Genomic DNA, 16,296 nt, shown 5'->3' with positions numbered 1-16,296 from the left:
ATTACCGGTCATATGTCTCGAACACCCACTATCAAGGTACCACAAGTCTTGCTTAGCAGTAAAGCAAACCTACAAAATAGATCAATTAAATACATAAGTACCCTTTTATCTTGAGGGTCCTGGGGTTAGTACATCATAAATAACATTTGAATTTGCATGGAAAAATCTAGGCATTGGATAAGCATTTTTATTCACATAGAGATTTCTAGATGCATTATTCCTAATATTATAAAGTGTTCCCCGTGGATATGTGTTATTTAATTTTGATCTTCTTGTACTAGCATAAGTTTTAGAGTTTCCATATTGATATATCATGCTTCTATCATTTGGATAATACACATTATTTCTAGGAAATATGCCATTATATTTTGGTTTATTATCTTCAAACCTAATAGGTGGTTGAAAGAATTGAGATCTAGGTTGCCTTTGATTGTTATTAGCTACCTTAGGATGGAATACATTCTTTTCAACATTTTTGGATGACTTATATCCTTTTCGAACCCATATATGCTTTCCTTTAATTTCACCATTTTTAAATTTACAATAAGAAACGGTATATCCGTGTCTATTGTAGAAGGAACATATAATTGTAGGTGATTTAGGGGCATCATTTTTAGTTTGTTCATGGTATTGAACAACTTTCTTTGGTTGGACATTCTTATCATATCCTAAACCTTCATGGTTAAAGGATTTTTTTGAATGTACCATTTCATTTAATATCTCATTGCCTTTTGTAAATCTTTCAATAACAATTTCAAGATTTTCTTTTTCTTTGTTTAAGGCATCAATCTTGTTGTTAAGAAATATTTCTTGATCCTTAACTTGAGATATGAGCTTGAAATTTTCTTGTTTTAACCGTTGAGCTTCTAATTCTAAATCTTTTTCTTTAAGCTCATTAGTGTGTTGTAGCTCTTTCTCTTTTTCAAGATTGTTTATTTGAGATTTAGTTGTTGAACTTTCTTGAGTGAGTGACTCGTTTTGTATTTTTAAGTACAACAACTCAACATGGAGTTCACAAATATTTTCATTTATTTGTAACTTCTCATTTTCCACTTCTTCAGATTGGAAAATTAATGATATATTTTCCACTTCTAGTTTGAGAATATTTTCCTTGTGGGTATTATTCTCAATTTTTAGTAAGTAGAGTTGATTATTTAGAGATGAAATTTCATCTTCATATTGGACTTTTGAATCCATCATCCGAGTAAAATCTTTACTTTGATTATAATGTATTTCCTCGAGTTTCATTTTCTCGGACCATAATAGATGATGTCTTTTGTCAAGATCTTTATACTTGTTGTTAATGTTTACCACAAGTTCAATTAAATCTTGATTATTCATATCTACAAGATTCAAATTGGATTCATGTAATTGAATGAGGTTTGAAGAAAGGGTTACCTCTTGATTTGAAGTGGAGATTTCCTTTGAAGTAGATGCATCCCCGATAGCCATTAATCATATATTCACAATTTCTTCACTAGCTTCCGGAGCTTCTTCATCTTCACTTAAATCCCACCCATTTTCGGCCACGAGAGATCGTTCTTTTATAAGTTTAGGACATTCTCGTTTAAAGTGATCGGGTTGTTTACATTCATAACACACCTCTTGTATTTCCTCCGTGTTTTGTTCTTTTCATTTGGGAGGAGTGTAAGTAGGAGTGTTATTATTATATATATTAGTATTTTGCATACCTTTGCCTTTATTATAGCTCATTGACGGAAAATTACTCTTATAGTTAGGAGTGTAATTTTGAGAGTAATTTGGCCTTCCATTTGAGTTAAAGACTCTTTGTTGATTATTTGATTTAAGGAAGCCTTTTCCGTATCTTTGAGCTTTGCTTTGAAGCACACGACGTAGTTGTCTTGTAAGTAAAGCATTTTTGCTTTCATCGAGATTTTGGATTTCTTCGTTTAATTCATCATCATTTTCTTCTTCATCTATTAGTATGGTTTTTAAAGCCATATTTTTCTTTTTATCTTCCACTTTTGGAATGACTTTTTCTTGTAGATTATCTTCTTCGTATGCACGAAGATTTCCAAATAGATTATCTATTTTGTAATCACTGAGATTGTGCATCTCTTTGATTGTGGTTACTTTAACCTTCCAACTTGGAGGTAATGATTTAAGAACTCTTCGGTTCTTTTCATTTTGTGTATAACTCTTTCCGAGTTGAGATAGTTCATCGACAATGCGAGTGAATCTAGTTTCCATGTCGATGATATTTTCTCCTTCTTGGAGTTTAAAGTTCTCGTATTCTTGGATCAAACTGTCCATTCGAGAATCTTTTATATCTGTGGTTCCTTCATAGGTAACCACTAATTTATCCCACATTTCTTGTGCTGACTTGCAAATATTTACTCTTTTATATTCTTTTTCAGTAAGTGCACTTGTGAGTACCATTTCTGCCTTAGCAGCTATATTAATTCTTCCTTCCTCTATTGCGTTATATTCATTATCCTTCTTTTCGATGATGATGTCATCAACCGTTTTGGTAGGAATAACGACTCCATCTTCTATGGCCATCCAAACTCTGACTCCTTGAGATCTAGCATAGATACGAAACCTTGTTTTCCATTTTACAAAGTTGGTGCCGTCAAATAAAGGAGGGCGAGAGCTAGATAGACCTTCACCACAGCCGATGGTATTTAGATACGCCATTTCGGATCACTTTTTGTTGTGCCTATAAATCTGCAAATCACTTAACAAACACGTTAAAAAGCACTGCTCTGATACCAATTGTTAGATCCCGTAAAAGGGCTATTTTAAGCTAGAAGGGGGGTTGAATAACTTAATTACCAATTTAAAAATTATAATGGCGTTTTAAAAATATTTATCCCGTTTTAAATATTTTACCGATGCAGATTATGTATGCGAAAATTAAAGATAAGGAAGAAAATACGACACGGGAGATTTATCCTGGTTCGCGATGGCGCAACCTCTAATAGATTCGCTCACCCCTACGTTCAGTCCCCGAGCTCCTCTCGAGGACCTGAGTTTTTGCCTTAAAATAATCTTGCTCCTTACGTAGGCGGAAAAGCCTTTACAACCCCACAAATACTTGTCTTGGTGCGTAACTCCGGGTAACCACCTCAAAATAAATGTGTAACCTAAACAACCTATCTTAGACAATAACACCCTGTTATTTCTTCAAAGTTGATGTAGAACCCTTGGTGTAGTCTTTGTCCTTCTAAGCATTTGCCGGTCTTGGATCTCAGTAGTTGGTCTTGGGTCTTTCCTCTTCCTCACGGTGCGAAGACTAATAACTCCCCGTTAGTACGTCTGGGACTTGGGTCTTAGAACGAGAATCACGTCACTATACTTCACCTCACTGCAAAACGAAGAAGACAATATCTACGAAACAATACACTTAACTAGACCGGATTAAGAACAAATATTCTTAAAAGAATATTAACGTATACTTTTCTTTAGATTAAGTGAATATTAAAGTATACTTGGTATTACTTCGTTTCGAATAATATATCTTATTTTCGAAGTAATAAATATATCAAGTCCTTGGTGAAGCGTTATAGCTTTCAGATTTTTGATAAAATAATGTCTCGTTTAATATAGTCATGTGTAGACTTTTATAAATCGAGAGCGTTACACTTATTCTTTAACTATTTGCACTTAAAAAATATTTGGCCGAGAAAATAAAATGTGCGTAATTTAAACACAATATATCAAAACTATATAAGTGCAGAGTTTAAATTATATCAGCACAATTTATATGTGTATATATATAATACAATATAAGCTTTAAGTTTTTCCCACGAAACATTAAAGGTGCTAGTAAGGGAAGTTGCTTAATTCTGATACGATTATATATACACTTATATTTACTTAAAAGCTTTAAGATTTTTCCACGAAATACTAGAGCTGCTGGTAAGCGAATTCACTTAAGTCTTTTAACTAAATATAATAAATATGTATATATAGATATATATATATATAATATTAACCTTAAGTTTTTCCCATAAAACACTAAAGGTGTTAGTAAGGGAAGTCGCTTAAGTCTTGTTAAACAATTATAACGAATATATCAATATATGGCCAAAATAAGTGCGTTTAAGTTTAAAGAATAAAATGCTAGCTTTGTAATTTAATTCCTATGAAACACTAAAGGTACTAGTTAGGTTTATAAACCAAACCTTGTTTAAATTATCACTTCGTGCTAGAAGTGTATAATTTGTAGAAAACAATCCTTGAACGGATTTGTTTTTCTTTAATTTATTCTATATAAGAGCTAGTAGAGATGAAGAGAAAGTGTTACTAAGCTTCTTATATGAATATTAAGAGTGGTCGGTTAAGACTCGGATGGAAGCTAAGAGGTTTACCACTTTTAAGAGATGAACGGAAAAGTTCGCCGGAGGTTCAGCCGGATTTTGGCTTGTTGGTCGAACTTGGGCAGCCCTTCGGGTGGCAAGGAAGTTGTATGGATGAGCTTTTGTTGGGACGATAGAGCTTGGTTGGTGGAACTAAGCTTGAAGATCAAAAACCTTGATATATGATATATATTTGTAAGAGAGAAGGTTTTTGAGATGAAGTGTTTGGGTTTGGATATTAGAGAGTGTGTAGAGAGAATACTTCTTGAAAATGACCAGAAATTATTTAGCTCTTAGCTTATTTGAAAAATGGTGGGGGGTGTTTATTTATAAAAGGAGTTAGTTGAAGGGAGTGGTTGAGATTGAGTTAAATTGAATGGTGGATGAAGAGAGTGGTGTGGATTGATGACATGGAGGATAAGGTTTGTTAGTTTGAAACTTGCATATAGGAAAAACAAGAAAAATTCCAGCAACTATTAATTATATAATAATGGATTTTAGCTTTTTCAATTAATCATTAATTACTTTGTTAATTAAGTAATTAGCACCATTAAATATAATGATTTTGAAAACCCTTTAATAAATACAACCAAAAATATGATAATTAACTAAATATCATAAAATGATGATCTACAGGTTTTGGTCAATTTTGGTCAAAGGTATCTTGGTCAAACGCTCTGTCAAACGCTCGGTCAAACGCTCAATCAAAGTCTTGGTCAACACCCAGAAAAAAAATCACACCCGGACAAAGTTTCTTAAAAATTACGAAACTTTAACCATGCATAGAAAATACCATTTAAGTGACAAATCTTAAGTTTAAAGATTTTCTAGCAAGTGGAAGTATTTTATTTGGATTTAAAACGATTGAATCAGGATTTGGTTTCAAATAAAATATGAAAGATCTTTTATGAAAATATATAGACATTGTTAACTTAGTTTGGGCTGAAATAAATACTTAGAACATATTTCCTTAAGCATAAAATATTTTGAGAGTATGGGAAATATTTTTAAGTATATAAAAGTATTTTCTCCGATAAATATTATATTTGAGATACGAGAGAAAATTACTTGGAAAAATATGAGGCGGGGGATAAAATGAGATATTAATATCTTTAATCAAATTTTAATTTATAAAAGTGTAAAAATATATCTTTGAATTTATAAATATTTTATGGAGTGAAAGATATATATTTTATCCCTTTTAAAACCATCTATTTTTGAAATAAATTTAGCACAAGCCTTCTAAAGAATATCCAAGTTCTGATATTCCTTTTTCAAACTTGTTGCCTTATTAATATTGCAAGAGATCCTGAGAAAAATCATTCTTCCGATAGTTCTTTTACGATCTCATTGCTTTGGAGTATATTCCTTTAAAATATATATTTTGGATTTTTAGCAAATTGGAATATCTCTTGTATTTATATTTAAAATATAAATACACTTTGAAAAACATTTTTGAAAACATTTTGCTAAATATGGCTTTTCACTTTTTATTATGTCAATTAAATTCATGCCTATTTGGAGAGGATATACGTGTATTAAATTTTATGTTAAATTATGCAAATACCAAAATAAATAAATAATCGAAGATGTCTTTCAAATGGTATGGGTGAGCATGATGGGGGTTTACAGTTAGGATTACCACAGTAGGGTGCTGCAGGGATACCGCGGGTTCCATCACAGGAGTATGTAGGACATATTGCAGAGTCACATATGGTTCCATATCATTAGTATAGTGTTATGAGAGAGATGCTGAGTATTGGAGATCTCAGTACAGGGAGATCATGGGTTTGTTTGATCTGAGAGTCCGAGGACCGTTAGCTGCACTTCAGCCAGATTATATGATGAGGCAGAGGCCTCAATCGACAGTGATGAGTGCTACTTTTGAGTTAGACACTTTGATGCATGATGGGTCATATTCTTATACGGAGTTTCATAGATCTACCCGGTTGGCACCATCAATTATCCAGGTACTCCAGGATGAGTTGAGGCGCATTCCGCCAGGGTTCTGAGATTTGACAGCAGGAGACCAGTTGTGTATTATATGTGACATATGTAGATAGATGCAGCCTAGTATAGTGTGCTTAGCTATGTATGTGTGTAGTACCTAGTTTGATTTGTAGCAGCAGTAGCCCTGACAGACCTGATCGAGACTTTTTGTATCAAGTACTTACACCTGAGGATGGTGTTATATATATAAATAAACTTTTTAACATTTCTTTAAATTTCAGTCTTTACAGCATTTATATCTACTTTATTGTTTTACAGTTTTCCATATTTTAATTTCTGTTTAATTTCAAAAACAGTGTGCCATCATTTTCATTACAAGTTATAAAATCATTTCAACTGATTGCTTAAATTTCCTGTTTTAATATTAAGCAAATTGTTTTTCCTTCCATAAATCATCGTTTAAATTTTGTTTAATACCAGATAACTTGCATCTTTATCTACTGTCAACTGTTTAATAAATCGTTAAAAAGAATCACTTGTTTTATTATCATAAAATGGGACCAAAGAGAAAGACTATTACCGAAACCTCCAACAACAACTCTGAGGGACAGACTAATGATACTATGAACCAAATGTTCCATCTGATACAACAACAGATGGTAATGATGCAGCAGTAGATGCATCAACAGTGACAACAGATTCAGCAACAGATGTTACAATAGCCACACCATCCTGAACCTCAGTTACCACCAGTTATGCCTGTTGTTACTTTCAAGCAATTTCAGTAAGTTAAGCCTCCAGAGTTTGAGGGTATTGCAGATCCTATTAAGGCTAGTACTTGGTGGAAGGAAATAGAGAAAGCATTTGCGCTTGTGAAAGTAGGTAAGGACCAAAAGACTAATTTTTCTAGTTACTTCTTGAAAGGTGAAGCAAATTATTGGTGGGAATCTAGGAAAGCTTTAAAGGGTGAAGACATTGTAACCTGGGATAGGTTTAAAGAGCTGTTTTTAGAAAAACATTTTCCTCGCTATGTGAAGAACCAGATGCAGATTAAGTTCTTAGGATTGAAGCAGGGGAATTTGTCCGTGACAGAATACGAAGCCAAGTTTACTGAGTTGGCTAGGTTTGTTCCAGAACAAGTTGATACTGAAGAGAAATGAGCTGAAAGGTTCCAACAAGGATTACAGCCATGAATTCGCAGCCGAGTTGCAGTTTTCGAATTGACAACTTATACACATGGTCCAGAAAGCCATGATCATTGAAGGAGAAAGTGAAAGGTCCCAAAAGGAAAAGGGACAAGGAAGTTTTCAGAACCGTTCCAGCAGGAAGACGGGATTTCCAGCCCGGACAAATATGAATTCAAAAAAAAAGGACAAGGCAACCAGAGAGCAGGTAATCATTTCCAAGCTCCCAACCAGCAGGGAATTGTCAGAATCTCAGTGTCGTACTACAAGAACTGTGGTCAGAAACATACGGGCATTTGTATCAAGGCGAATGTAACATGCTACCGATGCAGACATAAATGGAACATATTGCTAGGGATTGCAGAGGACCAGCGATGGCAGCTAGTATTCCTAAAGTGTTGGCATTACCTCCTCCACCACAGTATAATCAGCCCAGAGCAAAAACTTTTAACATGACAATGAAGGAAGATGTGCAAAGTCCTAGTGTGATTGCGAGTACGCTTTCGGTGAACTCAGTAAATGCAACAATATTTATTGATTCTGGAGCTACACGATCATTTATTTCTGAAGAATTCATTGATAAGATATGTTGTGAAACTAAATGGTTGGGCGAGACGTTAATTATAAAATTAGCGAATGACGACCAAGATCCTGTAGATCGAGTATATCCGAGTGTGATATCGAAATAGCCAGACATCATTTCTCCGTAGACTTGATTTCTTTTAAGTTAGGAGACTTCGATGTTATTTTGGGAATGGATTGGTTAACTTGTCATAATGCTCAAATCGATTGCGCGAACAAGAAAGTGAAATTGCGAACTGCGGAAAATACAACGGTAATATATAGAAGCGAGAAACAGCGAAAGAAATTCCTGACCATAATACAGACCAAATGATTGCTACGACAAGGATGTGAAGTGTACATAGCATATGTGTTAGATACAAAAAAGAAATGTCCCAATCTAAATGACATCCCAGTTGTATGTGAATTTCCTGACGTCTTTCCAGATGAACTTCCAGGTTTACCGCCGGACCGAGAAATTGAACTTACTATTGATTTAGCGTCGGGTACAGAACCAGTTTCGAAAGCTCCATATCAGATGACACCGGTTGAGATGAAAGAATTGTCAACGCAATTGTAAGATCTTTTAGACATGTGAATCATATGACCCAGTGTATCCCCATGTGGCGCACCGGTATTGTTCGTAAAGAAAAAGGACGACAGCATGCGACTATGCATCGATTATCGGGAACTGAATAAGCTGACTATCAGGAATAAATATCCTTTGCCATGAATCGATGATTTGTTTGATCAACTGAAAGGAGCCGCATTGTTTTCCAAGACATACTTAAGGTCAGGTGACTATCAACTAAAGATCAAAGCTGAAGATATTACCAAGACTGCTTTTCGTACCAGATACGGACATTATGAATTTCTCTTAATGGTATTCGGTTTGACCAACACGCCAGCAGTGTTTATAGATTTAATGAACAGGGTATTCAAGAGGTACTTGGACAAGTTCGTGATTGTATTTATTGATGACATCTTGATTTACTCGAAGACTGAAGAAGAGCATGCCGAGAATTCGAGGATTACTTTGGAAATTCTAAGAAAGGAACAGCTTTACGCGAAGTTCTCCAAATGCGAATTTTGGTTGAAAGAAGTACAATTTCTAGGGCATATCATTAGCATGGAAGGAATTAAAGTTGATCTAGCAAAGATTGAGGCCGTACTGAATTGGGAAAGGCCAAGGACACCAATAGAAGTTCGAAGTTTCTTGGGATTGGCAGGATATGACAGAATATTTATCAAAGATTTTGCGAAAATAGCGACGCCACTAACTAAGTTGACCCGAAAAAGTGAAAAGTTCATATGGGATGACAAGTGTGAGGAAAGTTTTCAAGAATTGAAGAATCGGTTAGTAACTGCACCGGTACTTGTGTTACCAGATGAGCATGGAGATTTCATCATTTACAGTGACGCTTCATACCGCGGACTAGGATGTTTACTAATGCAACATGGTAACGTAATTGCATATACTTCGAGATAATTGAAATCTCATCAGCAGAAATATCATACGCATGATCTGGAATTAGGAGCGATCATATTTGCTCTGAAACTTTGGAGACACAATCTTTACAGTGAGAAATGCGAAATCCACACGGATCATAAAAGTTTAAAGTATATCTTTACGCAGAAGGAACTTAACATGAGGCAGCGATGATGGTTGGAATTGATCAAAGATTACGATGTTACAATCAGTTATCATCTAGGAAAAGTGAACGTTGTGGCAGATGAACTGAGCCGGAAAGAAAGATTTAATTGGTTGACTTCATATGAAGAATTAGCCAAGGAATTTGAGAAATTGGAAATTGAGATTCGTATTCCAAATGAATCCATTGAAGTTTTTAACGCAATGACTTTCCAACCAGAATTATTGGAAAAGATTCGAAGATGTCAAGAAAAAGTGATGAGTCAAGACGACAACTTAACTGGAGAAGAAATCACAACTCAGAAGGATAATGGAGGAATTATACGCTTTTCATTAAGAATCTGGATTCCCAATGTGACAGAACTGAAGGAAGAGATATTACGAGATGCTCACAGTTCAAAATATTCCATACATCCAGGAAGTACGAAAATGTATCGCGATTTGAAAAAAAACTTTTGGTGGCCAAATATAAAGAAAGAAATAGCAGAGTGGGTGAGTAAATGCTACACATGCCAGCGAGTCAAAGCGGAACATCAACTTCCAAGTGGATTATTGTAACCATTGGATATTTCAGAATGGAAATGTGAACATTTGGCGATGGATTTTGTGGTAGGACTTCCAAGGACTAAAGCAAATGATGACGCAATATGGGTAATCATTGACAGACTAACAAAGTCATCACATTTTCTTCTGATCAACGAAAGATTTTCACTTGATAAGTTAGTGCACTTATATCTCAAGGAAATTGTGATGCGACATGGAGTCCCAATATCTATTGTGTCTGATCGAGATCCACATTTCAATTCAAGATTTTGGAGACAGTTTCAAGAATGGCTTGGAACCAAATTAAATATGAGTACCGCTTATCATCCGCAAACAGATGGGCAAAGTGAAAGGACTATCCAAATGATCGAAGATATGTTACGAGTTTGTGTGATTGATTTCGAAGGTAGTTGGGACGAGCATTTGCCTTTAGTTGAATTTTCTTACAACAACAGCTATCACACGAGCAATGGAATGCCACCTTACGAAGCTTTATATGGAAGAAAATGCAGATCACCAGTGTATTGGGATGAAGTTGGAGAAGGGTCCAGAATTAATTCAACAAACTAAAGAGAAGATAAAGCTTATTCGAAAATGACTCGAAGCGGCACAAGATCGACAACGCAAATATGTTGATCAAGCCATAAAAGATATGGACTATCAAGAAGGAGATCATGTATTACTCAAAATATCACCATGGAAAGGATTGACCAGATTTGGCAACAAGGGTAAATTGAAGCCACGATACGTTGGTCCATTTGAAATCTTGAAGAAAGTCGGGAAAGTTGCATATGAGTTAGCTTTACCGCCTCACATGCAACATATCCATAATGTGTTTCACGTGACAATGCTTAAGCGATATATGCCTGATTCTAGACATGTAATAAAATATGAGCCGATAGAAATCCAACCTGATTTATCTTATATAGAACAACCGGTAAGACTTCTAGATCGACAAGAGAGAGTGTTGAGAAATAAATCTGTATCTTTAGTGCCAGTTTTGAGGAGAAATCCTATGGTTGGAGAGTCAACCTGGGAACTTGAGAGTGAGATGTTAGAAAAGTATCCCCATTTATTTTCTTAGTGAGATTCTGAGCATAGAATCCTATTAAGGGGCGAAGGATGTAACGCTTGGGAAATTACGCTTGTATTATATCATACTTATAATAAATTATGTGTTTTAATCAGTCATTTATGTGCAACTAGCTATAAAACCCTAACTGTTACGTGCTATGTGTATTTTGTATCGTCTGGATATTTTTAGGGTATTTTTCAGATATTTTGTTTTGTATTTATAGCCTTCGTATCAAAAGTCATAAGACCCGAACTATGATTTTATAGATGATATTTCAAATAAAATAATGGGCTTTATTTTTCATCAAATGGCCTGTACCATCGTGTTATTATGAACATCTAGATAATTTATAAATTTTCTTGTTACACAAAAAATGACTTTTCTGGGCCACATTGGGTGTCAAAAACCCACAAAAATCACATTTTTATTTTTATAAAATTATAGGACTTTCATTTATACCATTTCCTTGTATTTTTGAATTACTCACATTTTTTGGGAAATTTTGGTATATATATTGTATATATAAAATATTTAAAAATTAAATTTTAATACTTAAAAATTATAAAATTAGGGGCCAATTAATTTTAAAATATCTGTAATTAGACCCTTAATTTTATTTAGGGGTATTATTTCCACACTATAAATAGCCTAATTTTTATTAATTAATTATAATTAAGTCATAAAAATTCAGAAAATTAGCCAAAAATCCCCAAATTTCCAGAAATTAGGGTTTGAAGTTCTTGGGAATCAAAGCCGATTCGAACGAGATTCTGTGCACCAAATATTTCATGTAAGTAGTCAATTTGAAGCTTAATGAATCTAGTTTTCATTTCTGTAATCGATTTTGTTGTTGGATTAGTCGAATTTGAAGTTGTTATTTTCGGGTTTTATGTTGAATTCGGATTTCATGATTGGTTAATTGTTTGATGATTTCCTTGATGGGGATGAGTAGATTGTCGCTTTTGCAATCGATTGGCACCGGATTCGTCGAGTTTGGGGTTGGTTTCGTGCTCGTTGGAGAACCGTCGCCGCGGCGGTGTTCTTCGTTTTTCGGCGACCACAGCGACGAAGGAGGGAACGGAAAGGTCCTGGGAACGTTACGAAGTGAAGCTGTAGAAGAATCGAGGTGGAAATCGTTGTTTTATTTGTTGATTATCTCCGGTTTCGTTCGCCGGAAAACCCATCGGTAACGACACCGGTGGGGCTCTTCTTGGTCGACCCGGGATCGACCCAGTATCAACCCGGTGTTCGACCCGGTTTCGATCCAAAAACCCCCCAATTTAATTCCCTGAATTGTGTTTCTGCAATTTCAATTATTTACTTTTATTTTTGTAAATTAGAAATTAGTTTTTATAAATTATAAAATCAAATAAAAAGCAGATTAAAAATCTGAAATATTTTGTAAATATTTTCTAAATTATTTTATTAATTTAGAATTTCGAAAATATAATTATTTATTTATTTAATTATTTATCTATTTATTTATGTAATTATTTATTATTTATTATTTAATTAATTATTTAATAAATGAGATTAAATAATTAGATCAATTATTTTGATTAATGGTTCGATCTAGGCGAGTGAGTCGAAATTATTCGAGTTGCCTTTCAAATTCTAGGGATTCAGAATACGAGTATCGATTTATTTATGTACGTACGTTTAGATTACGTAATAATTATTCGTTGCGAATAATTATTTAAAATTAATCAATCTAATCAAATAATTTGTAATAAATTGTATTTAATTCCGAAAATTAGGGAATAATTATTTTAAATTATGATAATTCATAATTAATTATTTTCTTAATTATTAATTATTTAAAAATGATTAATTATTTTGATAATTATTCAAATAATTTTCAATAAATCATAATAAATTTATTTTAATTCCAAAAATTATAGAAACATAATTTTTAATTCTGATTTTTCTCAAATAATTATATAAAAATATTTTTAGAGTTTAAAAATTAGTAATAATTATTTATATTGAAAAATAAATTGATTTATCTGTGTTTATTTGATATTAATTGAACCGTTTATCCGATTCGAGCGAAACGAAAGCCCTTTGACTCTGAAAAATGATCTGTTTTCATAAAAATAATATTAAATCCTATTTTTTTTAAACTAGTTGACTTTTGATATTTATTTAATTATGAGCCTTATCGCGTATAGCGACATGTCTGATAAATTCCGAAAAATAGGAAACGAGTCAGATAATAATCAGTTAAGCGAACAACGAGTTGATTTTGATTCTAACAATTATTTCGAACCTAAAATGACTATGTGACTTATGTTCTTATGTGTATTAAGTGGTTAATTGAGTCATATATGTTATTAAATAGTAAATGAGTCAATAATACGTGCATGGGTAGATAATAGGACCTATGTGAAGTCGGTTCGGGACGCGATGAAGATATAAGATGACTAAATCGGTCTATTTCTTTGACAGAAACAAAGGCAGCAAGGCAAGTCGAGCCGGTGATAGATAACGGTGAAGTACTTGGAGTGAATCGCTTGAAAGGCAAGTTTTTCCCCTATTCTAATTTCAGAATAGTGACATTTCTTCAGATTCTTATCATAATTGCACTTCTTTTGATTTCTATTCATAAACGCTGATACACAATTGCTCTTCCTTTGTTCATATGTCATTTTGATTCTTGATTTCTCATTTTTCATTGAATTCTCTATACATGTTGATATATTCTGGTGTTGGGATATATCAAAACATACCGATTGTTCCGGTTGCTCCTCTATGGACTGGATAATGACGTTTGGGATTAAGTTTACTTGATCCTAAGGACCAGGACATAACCGGATCCTTGAGATGGGCCGAAGAGCCTGGGTACCCGACTGGATCTATATAGTGAGATATAGATCTGCACTGTATCCTGGCTGATCAGCAGGGTATAGGTGCGAATTTGTGTCCAGTTTAGTTCATTTGTATTCACCAGTAATGGCCTTCATTCTTTTCTCGCGAGGTTATATCTTTGCGGATATAACCAGGTTACTGATTCATTTAACCTACTCGAATATTATTTATATTTGCGGACTTGATGAGCAATTTTTGGCTCACCCATTTCTTATTATTAACCACCTTATTGTTTTCAGTTAAGAAGGAAAATGAAACCTATCAGGACCCGAGTGGTAAAGAAGCGAGTCAAGTCACGGGACCCTCTCATACCCAAAGTGTTGATTCCAATTCAGGAAGAAAGCTTTGAGTTTCCTGAGCAGGTGGGGTGTAGATAGTTGATGTGTGTGTTTGAATAAAGATGAACTTAGTTTAAAACTGGTTAAAAAATGGTTTATAATAAAGAGAGTTGTCAAATTTTAAATTTTTTTTGTAATAAAGTTAGTTAGTGGTTCTTGTTTTCATACTTCAACCTAGAAAGATCCTGGTTAGTGTTAAAGGGGTTTAGATATATTTCTGCTTTATTATTATACAAGTTGTATAGGTTTGGTGATTAACTAGTAACCCCCAGACTTATACCCCGAGTCTGGAGGGCGTTACAAGTGGGCTCTTTAATACTCGAGTTATTAAGTTCTTAGGGAACTTTGTGCCTAGTGAGCTAAGGCTTTTATAGTCTGGGATCCACTAACCTAACGCTCGCTACATGGGTATTATTGTATAAGTCTTTTACGGACCTCACTCATTGCATAGTCAAATAAGCATATTTGTGTTGTTTATGTATTGTGAATAAAAGCATGAATCCATGTATAACTCCGATATAAGAATTGAAATGTTATAAGTCATTTTTAGTTTAGCTTTTTATTCTATTTATAACCTTGTGATTTCCTTGATGAGTAGTGAATCGTGATTGTTGATCTAGTTGCGATAGTATATCTGTAAGCATTTGCACACACGCACATTTCTAGTTTGTAAGTTAATTTACGAGATTTGATTGATCTTTGTGTGAATAACTCTTTGTGTGAATAACTGCATTTGTTGAGATGTTGCTCATCGATTGGTTTAGTAAATCTGAGGGGATCATTGCATTCATAATAGTTGCATTCATGCATTTTTTTTCTTGTTCTTTGAGTCTGTTTATGCTTGAGGACAAGCATCGGTTCAAGTTTGGGGGTGTGTTAAGTGGCATTCATGTCCACTTAGAATGCTCTATAAATGTTTGAGTTGATTTTTTATACTCGAGTTATTTGTGTATTTGATGTATTTTTGTAGTGTTTTTGTATTTCAGGTATAAATAAAAGAATCAGGAGATTTAACATTATTTTGGTGCTAAATTGATGTTAGGAAGGTGCTCAGGAAGATTTCTCGAGAATTGCCAACTCAAATCATCCAAAAAAACACTAAAAAAAAGATTTTCTAGAAGGTCAGCCCGCCCGCGTTGTGGTAGCGCGCGGCCGCGCCAAAGATGCAGAATTGCAGCGCGCCCGCGCCTGGTCGATTTCCAGGAATCCTGTTTCTACTACAATTCTGATTTTCCGGACTTCTAATCTGCATGGGCAGATATATAATAACAACTTAAGATCATTTTAAGAGGAGACATAATAGATCTTAAGGAGAGATCGACAAGAAGACCTATAGCATAATTCAACGAAGGCAAAGAAGACCTAATTATTCTTGTGATTCTTTCTTCTAAGTTGTAATCTTGGATGCTCATTTCTTGTTTGTTGAACCTATACTCTTGTTACGTACATGGTTTATTATTTATTCAGTATAAAGACTACATTTATTATACCATGCTTTCATCGGAACCCACGTTGATGATGAGTCCGATTATGGGCTAATCGTTATTGTGGGGTTTTAGCAAATTTACTTATGGATTTATTTAGTTAATTTGTTTCGATACCTTAGTGTGTGGTGATTGTATGATATCCTAGTATTGGTTGTGCTTATTCGTCTTATGAGCGTCGCGAACTTATAAGATAGCGTGTTAATTTCTATTGAAGCGAAAGTAAATATAAGGGTTTAGAAATTGCCATGCTAGCATAGGTTCATGTATTTGATATGCATGATTCGTAGGTAATTTTAACCATCTTACTTGCCCTATGT

Source organism: Apium graveolens, chromosome 2 (assembly GCF_009905375.1).
Source record: "Apium graveolens cultivar Ventura chromosome 2, ASM990537v1, whole genome shotgun sequence".
Classification (NCBI taxonomy): domain Eukaryota; kingdom Viridiplantae; phylum Streptophyta; class Magnoliopsida; order Apiales; family Apiaceae; genus Apium; species Apium graveolens.
This window is presented reverse-complemented; position numbering follows the sequence as displayed.